We start from the raw sequence: 10,860 nt of genomic DNA, 5'->3' as shown, positions 1-10,860 counted from the left end.
GGTATATACACTTTCATACGGGCAAAATGTGCCTCATCGAAATAATGGTTTTAGACCCCAAGTATGTTTGGACGAAATTTGTTTCAGACAATTTGGAGTCGACTTAGCAATGTCCGTCCGTCTGTCTGTCTGGCTGGCTGGAGCGCACCGATTCGGTCCAAAATTTGGATATCGTAATATTTTGCCCAAACTGGGTTATATCGATCCACTCCTTCCGGTACCTTCCCATACAAATGTTCGGAAAATTTGTGGGCACGATAACTCTTGAAGGAAGTAACCGATTTGTTCCATACTTTGCACATCGTGAAATTTCTACCAGACTTAGATGAGGTCCCAATATGGACTCAAACGCTATACTCTTTCGGGTACCTACCACACAAAATTTCGGAAAAGTTTAGGACCGGCTCTCGAATCGCTATGATTTGTGTTGTAGCAACTTGTATTTACGGCCCCTCATACGACGGTATAAGTTTTACCAGGGGGAAGTCCATACTTCCTGAGCAAATAGCCTGAAAGTTACAAAAAAACCCTATGACACCGTGTGTAGTGGTTGGAGCGCAAGGTAATTTTCAAACGGATCTGCCGATTCGGTCCAAAATGTGGAATTCGTAATATTTAGTGCAAACTTTGTTTATGTTCCCCCAAAAAAGTTCAAAAATGTTTGGAAAATTGTGCGCACGGTAACTCTTGATGGGAGTGACCGTTGGTCCATGCTGTACGCATCCTAATATATCTACCAGATATAGATCAGGTTCGAATAAAGATTATATTTGTCCACTCCTTCGGGTACATCCAACACAAAATTTTGAATAAATTCACTTTAAGACCTGCTCTCGAATCACTTTGATTTTTGTTAAAGTAACTTGAATTCGATGCCTCTATTACGACAGTATAAATTTTTGAGGGGCAAGTCCATACTTCTTGAGAAAACAGCCCGAAATTTGTAAAAAAAAAAAAAACCCTAAGGCTAGAGAGCACGAACCGAATAATGCGTTCATCCACACTTTGGATATTATAATATTTCTTCGAATATTATATGAAATTCGAAGGTAGTGCTTATAGGTCCACTCCTTCCGGTACCTCCCCTACAAAAGTTAGAAAATATTCGCTAAAATGGTACGCGCGAATTCTCATAGACGTAACAAGCGATTTGGTCCAAACTTTGGATCTCTAAATATTGTCGAAACTTAGTTTATGTTTAAGTTTGGTCCCTATCGGTCCAATCCTTGTGGTACCACGCCCACAAATGTTCAACATTTTTGTGTGGTTAAGAGTCTGTTAGCGACATTTTTACCGAAGGGTTTCCTAGTGATCCTGTTTACAGCGATATTAAGTTTTTCGTAGGCTTGTGTGATAAAAAGCCCTATCTGTCGATATCCCCGCAAATTTTTGAGCTTTATCCATACTTTTGTCTGATTATACGCCCAAAATGTTGAAAACCCCCCTAGATACATAAGTTTTTTGTGGGACAAAAAGTATTTCTATCCACACAGGCGGTATTTCTCTGCCGGCAAAGCCGACTGATACTTTTTACTTGTTAGTCTACGATATACCATTAATTCAACACCTAGCTCATGTTTCATTTCAATGCAGCTTTTATAAACCATTTGTAATGCTAACGTTGGTTCGATTCCATGCACTTCCTGTGTAAATGCAACTGCGAAATTTGTGTTCTTCCTATATACATCATACGAATAGCACTCTGACAGATCTTCACATCCCATGTCGTTTTATCTTCACAGTTAAATTCTTCAATTCGAAATAATGCCATTAGAATAGCTAATACAAACTGTTAAAATTTGATTACCTTACCTGCAATTCTGAAGATGCATGCACTTGCCAGTACGACAGCCGCATGTGGAAAATTTTTCACGCGAATAAACATGGGATACAAAATAAAGTCAAGAATTAAGTCATGACAGGTAATTTGATAGAATAGCGACATTTTAGTTATAGTGAACGTGCAGAGAAAAGCGTTGAAATATGTTACTAACCAAGAACTACTAAGTATTTTGTTTGAATATGTACCTCAGTAACTATTTAACACATCTGCTACAATCAATTCCCTAACAATATATTGTGTGAGTCAAATATGACGGTTACAGTCATAACAGCCTTGACATTTTCAAAAAATAATTTCCTGTTGCGAGAGTAAATACAATTTTGCCCACTAATTCATAAAATAACGTTTGTTCCATTTACGATTTTAAAAAAGTCCCGCACAAACCACATATAATGGGTATGATATTTGAAATAAACTTATATATGATTTTCGGTATTTTCGTGTATGCTTACAGTGAATTTAAAAAGCGTCCAAATTATTATTTATTGATTCAATAAAGATGTTATGTAACCTTAAGTTAAAAATCATCAAAATATGATAAAGGGATACAAGGTTGTTAAAAAGTCATAACCCAAATAAATAACAAATTAACGAACTGCAAACACCCAAAATCAATTTAACGTTTTATGTACTCAACAGTGTAAACCTTATTACGGTTCTTCTCTGCTTATTTAGTTATTTCAGCAACGTATTAATTCGCAAGTGTAAGCAGTAATATGATTATGAACCCTCGAAGACATTATTCTTCAATGATTTGTATTTTTCGTTAAATGGTTGCAGGTTCGTCCGTAAGTTATATAATAACCAATTCTGCAAATATTTATATTTACCAATTATCTTTCTTCATCAATGAAAACCACAAAAAAGCCATAAACAACATTGCATGATTTTCAAAGTGCAAATGATGTGGAGATTGAATTGAGCATTACCTTGGAGTACAAATGGTTAAAGTTATTGGGCGATAATAAATTAACAGAAACAAATTAAATTACTTTGCTTAATTGCCTGTAGTGTAAACCATAAGAAGATTTAAAGTAAATCTTGAGGTAAGCGTGTTACCTGAGTCATTTGATAAGTGAGTCAAGTATTACGGTTATATAGAAAATAATGCAGTGTGTGAAGAAACGATATGAAATTGCAATGATTTCGACATCGCAGTTTACGTGAATCAATAAAAAAAAGATCGATAATTATAGAATCACTAGATTTCAACAATGCAACAACTTTTGAAAAAAATATTGGTTTATTTTGAAACAATAAGAATAATATTTTGAATTCGATAGGAACAAATTAGAGTTTAAAGGAAAAAAATTTAGCGTAAATTCCCCGTGAATTTTTCTTTCCGCCGTTTCAACTTAAAGGAAAAAGTAAAAAAACCTCGGAAAATTTATGTTCAGAATAAACCCCTTGCGAATTGTATGTAGCATAGAACCAGTAAACGTGTGTTTCTCGAAATAGTATATTCGAAGTCGGTGTCCACTATAACTCGAAAACAGATGCACCTACCACCATATATTTTTGTTCAAAATATGCCTCATCAAAATAATGGTCCATACTTTGCACAATACGATGAGATTCCAATATAGACTCTATTGATCCACGGGTACTTGCCACACAAAATTTCGGAAAAGTTCAGTTTAGGACCTGCTTCCGAATCGCATTGATTTTTACGACGATACAAGTTTTATCGAACCGATCAGTCGATTCGGTCTTAAATTTTGCGTTCATTATATCTTGTCAAAACTTAGTTTAAGTTCGAAGATAGACCATATCGGTCCACTCTTTAAGGTACCTCCCCACAAAAGTTTAAAAGTGTTCGAAAAAATTGAACGCATGATAATTCTTGAAGAGAGTAACCGATTTGGTCCACGCTTGTCGTATCAAAATATCTATACGGGGCATAGATCAGGCTCTAGTATGGTCTACATAGGTCCACTGCTTCGAGTACCTCCCACACAAAATTTTTGTAACATCATGTATTCGCTGCCTCCATTACGATACCACACATTTTTTCAGGGGAAAGTCCATACTTTCTGAGAAAATAGTCCGAACCCCGGTATTCTGTAAACAAATTTTAACAACTCTTGTAAAAAATGAAATCATAAAAACAACACAAAGATTGTCGAAGTTTAAAAACCCACAACAATTTTGAATATAGTATTTGCCTTTGGTTTTTAAAATTTTGTGTGTATATTTTGTTTAGGAATACATTAGGCCCATACATATATACGTCCGTATACCCAGGGCGTGTGTGGTGAAAAAAGTAGAACACATGTATTCTTATGAGAATTACCGAAATACGTCGAGCGTATACTTTTTGTAAGTGGAAAAAATTTAACTTTGACAGAACGTTATTGTTTGTATATGTGTGTGTTTGTATTTTAAAAAACAAAAGCCCAACAAAACATGAAATACAATTCATTGCAATGGACAATTATTTGTTTTACGAGTGAACACATTTAAGTAAGTTTCGGTCGTGGATTTTGTGTTTTAAATGTGATTTTGGACTCAACGTATTTGGGTAATACGGATGCTCAGAGAGCGTTGCTGTGGTAGGTTGGTGAATAATTTTTGTACGTCGCGTTGAGAGTTAGGTATAGCTGGTAAAAACTGAAAGTTTTCGAAAGTATATCGACAATTTGTCAATTTTTTTTTCAGAATAGCACAATCGTTACTTGAAGAAATTTTTAGTTTCGACAACGTTGTCGATAATCGGATTATTAAAAAGTTACAGAATATGCCTACATGTGTCAGAATGGTGAATCCTGGGGAGCTGTGACTTCGTTCACTAAAATGGGGATCTATCATAACCAAGAGCTTAAATCAATGACCTTTGTTGCTATCTATTTTACTCTCCTAGGCTTTTTGATACTTTTATACGGTGCCCGGACATAAATCCCAAAATGATTTTGGGCGTTATGTCCGCTTTGTTTTGCGGACATAACTCCCAACGATTTTTTCTTAATTTCAAAATTATTTATTTGCTTAATTTTGAAATTATTGCTCATAAAAATTGTTATAAATTATAGAGTAGAAGTTAGAATGTAAGCGGAATTATACATTTGAAAAGGTCTAAGTGCCAACCAATGCCGAAGTATCCACAAAATCCTCCTGATTTCATAGAATTGTTTGAAAACGAAATTATGACAGTAGCAGTTCAGAGTTATTCGACGAAGACATTTTGTAAAAATCATAATTATTTAAGTTTTTCAATATAGAAGATTGAATATCTTTACAACAACTTTTGATCTTCATAAATTGTGAAAATATTTTTGTAAAAAATAGCGCGATTTTTTCAAAAATATTTTCGCCTGCGGCTCTTTTGGTTTTCCAGAAAGTAATTTTAATATTTTTACAAAAACTTTTTGTCTTCTTAAATTGTGAGGATATTCTTGAAAAAAATCACGAGATTTTTTCAAAAAAAATTTTCGCCTTCGGCGCTTTTCGTTTTCCAGAATGTATTTATTAAATATCTTTACAACAACTTTTGATCTTCATAAATTGTGAAAATATTTTTGTAAAAAATTGCTCGATTTTTTCAAAATATTTTCGCCGCGGCGCTTTTGGTTTTCCAGAAAGTAATGTGAAAATTTTTACAAAAACTTTTTATGATCTTAAATTGTCAAAATATTTTTGTAAAAAGTCGCGCGATTTTTTCAAAAATATTTTCACCTGCGGCGCTTTTTGTTTTTCTGAAAGTATTTAAACAGTATTACAAAAACTATTATTTTCTTAAATTGTGAAAATATTTTTTTAAAAATCGCACGATGTTTTTAAAAAATATTTTCGCCTGCTGCGCTTTTTGTTTTTCAGAAAGTATTTGGTAATTAAAAAAAACCATTTTTATTTTCTTACTTTATATTTCCTGCAGGCAGAATTTTTCATTTTAAATAGGTTTGAAGTCAAATTTTGAATATAGTTCGATTTGTATTGGCTACTATTAATATACATAATTTTCCTAAAAAAATTAAATCAATTAAAAATTATATTATGAAATGAAAAATAAAATAAATAAAAATCATTCAAATTTTAAAAACGGACTTAACTCCCATTGGGACTTATGTCCGCTAAGGGGGGTAGAACATAGGCCCCAAAAAATTTGGGAGTTATGTCCGTTGGGAGTTATGTAACGGCACCCTTTTATACATATATATGTATATTAGTATGCATTTAATGGTAAAACAATGAAATTTAAATACAATTTAACATTTTTTCACTTTAACCATCTTAAATTACACTTTTAATCTTGTAGAGTAAAAAAGTACATTTTACTATTATCAGTTTTTTGTTCATCCTATGACAACCTGAAGTAAAAACATTCCTCTATACTTTGTCCGCCAACAAGAAAAAATCTTAGACTATTTTTTTATAAATTTTTATTGAAATCTCAAGTAACGCATTAAAAACAACATATTCCTATATTATAAATTCAATAATTTTTACTAATTTAATTTATGGCCACAAAGTGGGATGCTAAGTTATGGTACTTCTAGTCCTTAGGGTTCCCCGATATTGTCCGCGTGACACTATAGATGCACAGACGCTATCCACACTGATTTATCTGAAAAACAAAGAAAAGAAACAAACGTGTCTTAAAATTTTTACGTACAAATACCCCTTTTAAACACGTTATCAACTGGTGTATTGTTAGGCTAAAGCTCGATGTTAAGCTTAAGAATTGCAGAGTTGTGTTGTCCAGAAGAATTACACGAAGATCCAGAGAGGTTTTTATTTTTTATTGGACTTTCGACAGTCTACGCTTCAATTGAATAACATACGATCCTTAAATTGATGAAACCGAAAACCTAAAACGAAAAAGAAATAAATTTAATGATGGTTTGCTAAACTGATTAAAGGCAATAAAACGTTCTACGTTCTAAATAATTTCAATATGGAACACTACTATTGAAAGTCTCCTAGAATGACAGATCATAGTGGTTGATAAGAATAAATATCCCATATCATTAAGTAATATATTAAAGGTCTAATCATAATTGTGTAGAATAAATTTCCGCGACCCACATTAATCCACAATTTTTTATTAAATTTTTCAACAGAAGAATATGAGTGGGCAGCGTAATGGAAGTACTTCCGTTGCTAAATGAGCAATATCCCTGTTGTTGTGTTGTCGAGAATACCACCTCTTAGCGACCGTAAAGGATAAAGAATGTGTGGGTATTTGAAACGTTACAATTTAATACTTTAACCTACGCAACCTGAAACAGATAAATTAAAAACAAGTGAGAAAAGGCTATAGTCGGTACGGGGCCGACTATGCGATACCCTACACCACTGCATAATCTTTTCACTCGAAAACATTTCTTTTAGGGAGATACGAAAGTTTTCACCTATCTGGCTTTTATACCATATGACTTAAGGCGATCTGAACCAAAATAATTAATATTTAATTTTATGTTTGACAACTATCGACATCACCAAAATCAATATGCTTCTATCTCTGTGAGTAAATTTCGTGGTGATCCGATCAAAATTCCGACCTGTAGTGTGATTGCAGAAAAAGTGAAAAATTGATGTATTAGGGATGTACTATTGCGATATCTCTATTATTTGACCACCTACGCCAACCCACTTTGCATAATTTTAACAATGGGAATTTCTACATTCTTAGTCAGGCTTTGCTGTTAGATGGTCCCAAACCGAAGGTGTGATATTCGTCATTATTATTAAAATCGCAAAAATGAAATTTTGGGTTTTATTTGCGACTATTGTGATATCTTCGTTGTTTGACCACCTACGGGAACCTGCTTTACATCATTAGAAAGGTGATATTTTCTACTCTCATTTGCTTTTGGTATACTCCATACAGAAGCTGAGATATTCGCTTTGGAAAAACGTTGTCTTTTTATCCACATAAGTTTTTTTGCCCATTCCGACCCCTAAATATGATCCGACCATCACTAAAATCAATAGGCTTCTTCCCCTCCGGGACCCCCATCAGCATCCAAAATTTCGTGACGATCCGATCAAAATTGCGACCTGTAGCGTGATTACAAGGTTTAGATGGACAGACGGACAGACGGACAGACGGACGGACGGACGGACGGACACACATAGCCAGATCGACTCAGCTCGTCGAAACATTCATTTTGGTATATATGAGTATGGGTCTACGACCATTATTTCGATGCGTTACAAACTTTTTGGCCAAAACCAACTTATAATACCCTCCCCACATAAGTGTGCTTAATAAAAAGAAGTGAAAGAAGTAAAATCTAAAGTTTTAAATATATATGGTAAACATGACTAATAGTTTCAGAATACAAAAATCAGAACATTGCAGGTTGATGAATCGTAACAACATTTTAATTCAGGATGTAAGACGGTTTGCCATTTCGTTTACTCTATCAACAATTTTATGTATTTATAATTTATTAATTAATGTGCATTGCGTATTTACCTCTACTACACATGTTAAAAGACTGTTTTATGGACTTCCACCAGCAGCAGAAGTAAAAGTTATGGAGAAAAATTTTTAACGTCACACAAGAATTAGAATCCAAAGATTTTCATATCCAACTTGAAGAAAAGAAATGAAATACTAACTATTTTTGGGATTTTAAGAGAGTATTTTGTTAAGAAAATGAAATTTACACATTCAGGGCCATGTTGGAAAATGTCATCTTTACCAAAATAAAGCATTTATGCTAACGAAGGTATACACACTTTCATACGGGCAAATTGTGCCTCATCGAAATACTGGTTTTAGACCCCTAGTATGTTTGGACGAAATGTGTTTCAGACAGTTTGGAGTTGATTTAGCCACGTCTGTCTGTCTGGCTGGAGCGCACGATAACTCCCGAACGGATTAACCGATTCGGTCCAAAATTTGTCTTTCGTAATATTTTGTCCAAACTTAGTTTAAGTTCGACTCCTTCCGGTACCAAAAGTTCGGAAATGTTCGGAAAATGTGTGCGCACGATAACTCTTGAAGGGAGTAACCGATTTGGTCCATACTTTGCACATCGTGAAATATCTACTAGACTTATGGGTCGATTCCGTAGTGTGAGGCGAGTAATATCGCGTCGTTTATCGTCTCTGTGACAAAATTTAAAAAAATGCACTACGTAAAGCGGTAGCAAATAATCGTCGATAACAAGTTATCGGTGATGTAGCGGAGCGTTTTTTGTTTTGATTTCAATAAATTAGAAAAAATATCAGAACAAGTTGTACACAAAAGTTATAGTTTTCTAAAATGATAAGCTCAGTGGAACTATTTTTTGATGATAGTGAAGAAGATATAGTTAACGTAGCATGTATCAGACGAAACTTAAGAGATAAATCTAATTCTTTAGAATTGTCATCAGTATTGCTAGTTTGTTTGGTTTCCAACATTCATCAAAATAATTTTATTTTTTTAGGTTTAAAGCCTATTTTCGGCTTCAAAAAAACGCTATTCTTCAGAGATTTAGAGATACATTGAAAAATTAGGAGTCTACCAAAGTCCCACGCATCCAACCATTACACTACGTTTCATGGGTGGTAAAGCCGATCTTCAGGTGTATTAGGATGTTGTTTTTGTGGCAGACGAAGGCAAAGCTTGGAAACTAGTATATATATCGCACTTCATTAGATAAATGTATATGCGAAATTATGTCAGTTAATTGAAACTCCAAACTTTTCCTATAGTCCTGCTTGGTAATCTCATTTTTCAATGTCTGGGTCTCCGACAACTGAGTGTCAAGGTTGCCGGCGTCTTAGCGTTCTAAGCCACCATCAACTTGTCAAAACTTGAGTAGACAATAATTGATGATCAAATCAAAAATAAAAAATCTTCTGATAAAGAAGAGCAATTACAAATGATGTAGGAATAAAACTTACCATAGTATTTGTGAACATTGAAAAATGAAATTACCAAGCAGGACTATAGGAAAAGTTTGGAGTTTCAATTAACTGACATAATTTCGCATATACATTTATCTAATGAAGTGCGATATATATACTAGTTTCTAAGCTTTGCCTTCGTCTGCCACAAAAACAACATCCTAATACACCTGAAGATCGGCTTTACCACCCGTGAAACGTAGTGTAATGGTTGGATGCGTGGGACTTCAGTAGACTCCTAATTTTTCAATGTATCTCTAAAGGCCTAACAGTTCAACTCGAAAGAGAATTGATTAAATATCGCTATAAATGGCCTTCGCCTTAATAAGGCAAAAATAAAAAAAAGTATTTTTATTCAAAAACAAATTTCCCGGGCGTTATCGGATGCATTGACGGAACACACGTATGTACATATAATGCGACCAAAGGAAGATGTTCGCCATTTATGTCTGAATAGAAAATGATATTTTAGTTTAAAGGTTTTGTTGGCAAGTACGTTGTTAATTTCTACTTCATTTTGAGGTTTTTCATTTTCTACCTCAGCAGATTGTCCAATTTCACTGTTATTATCATCCCATGTGTCTTCAATTCCGTAGATCGCACCTGCAGGATTTGAAACCATATTAATTGGCAGTAAGTCTGCTATCGCTTGCTCCATCGACGACAAAGATATTTCTTGTGATGGTCCTCCTGTAGCTGTAATGTTCCTATTTTAAGAAATTTGTTTCTTTTGTTTGGATTTAAAATTAGTCCATACTCTGTTCCATTCATCTGGTGTACGCACACAACTATTTAATTGCTCCACAGCATCCTTCCACACCTCATCAAAAGTGGCTTTAGTTTCGCCAAAAAGTCTGACTCCACGAGCTACGTTCAAATTGCTGTTTTGTAGTAATTTTACCAATATAAGTACTGAAACACCAAAAAACGTATATAATATTAATAAAATTCACTTAAAATAAATGAAAATGTGATCTACGTTTCATTTTTTTTTTTTTTTGTTTTTATTCGTTTGCAAAAATGCACGGCGACAGCTAATTTCTTGTCGCCTGAAAATGAACTTTATTGCGACAGAATTTGACGTCGTCGCTCGACTTTTGCCATACGTAATGGAAAAATTGCAATTGGCAACGCGACACGACTCGCGTCGCAGTACGGAATCGACCCAAAAAAAA

The 10,860-nt window shown here is 34.1% G+C and overlaps 1 long non-coding RNA gene across 2 annotated transcripts in view; it reads right to left on the bottom strand.

The window, feature by feature from the left end:
* Positions 1–6,202: 6,202 nt before the first annotated feature.
* Positions 6,203–10,860, bottom strand: part of LOC141397384 (uncharacterized) — a 194,969-nt gene continuing 190,311 nt past the window's right edge. The window contains exons 4-5 of one of the 2 annotated variants that reach the window (XR_012411390.1): positions 6,459–6,648; positions 6,205–6,404 (exon numbers count right to left, since the gene is read on the bottom strand). This is a non-coding gene — a long non-coding RNA (uncharacterized lncRNA). Of the gene's footprint in view, positions 6,649–10,860 lie in introns of both variants that reach the window. The other variant, XR_012411389.1, reaches the window with a different exon arrangement.

This window comes from Musca autumnalis, unplaced genomic scaffold, assembly GCF_047663935.1.
Source record: "Musca autumnalis isolate F117 unplaced genomic scaffold, ASM4766393v1 scaffold_3, whole genome shotgun sequence".
NCBI classification, from domain to species: Eukaryota; Metazoa; Arthropoda; class Insecta; order Diptera; family Muscidae; genus Musca; species Musca autumnalis.
Note: the sequence above shows the minus strand (reverse complement) of the source record. Positions and strands in the feature narration are given on the sequence as shown.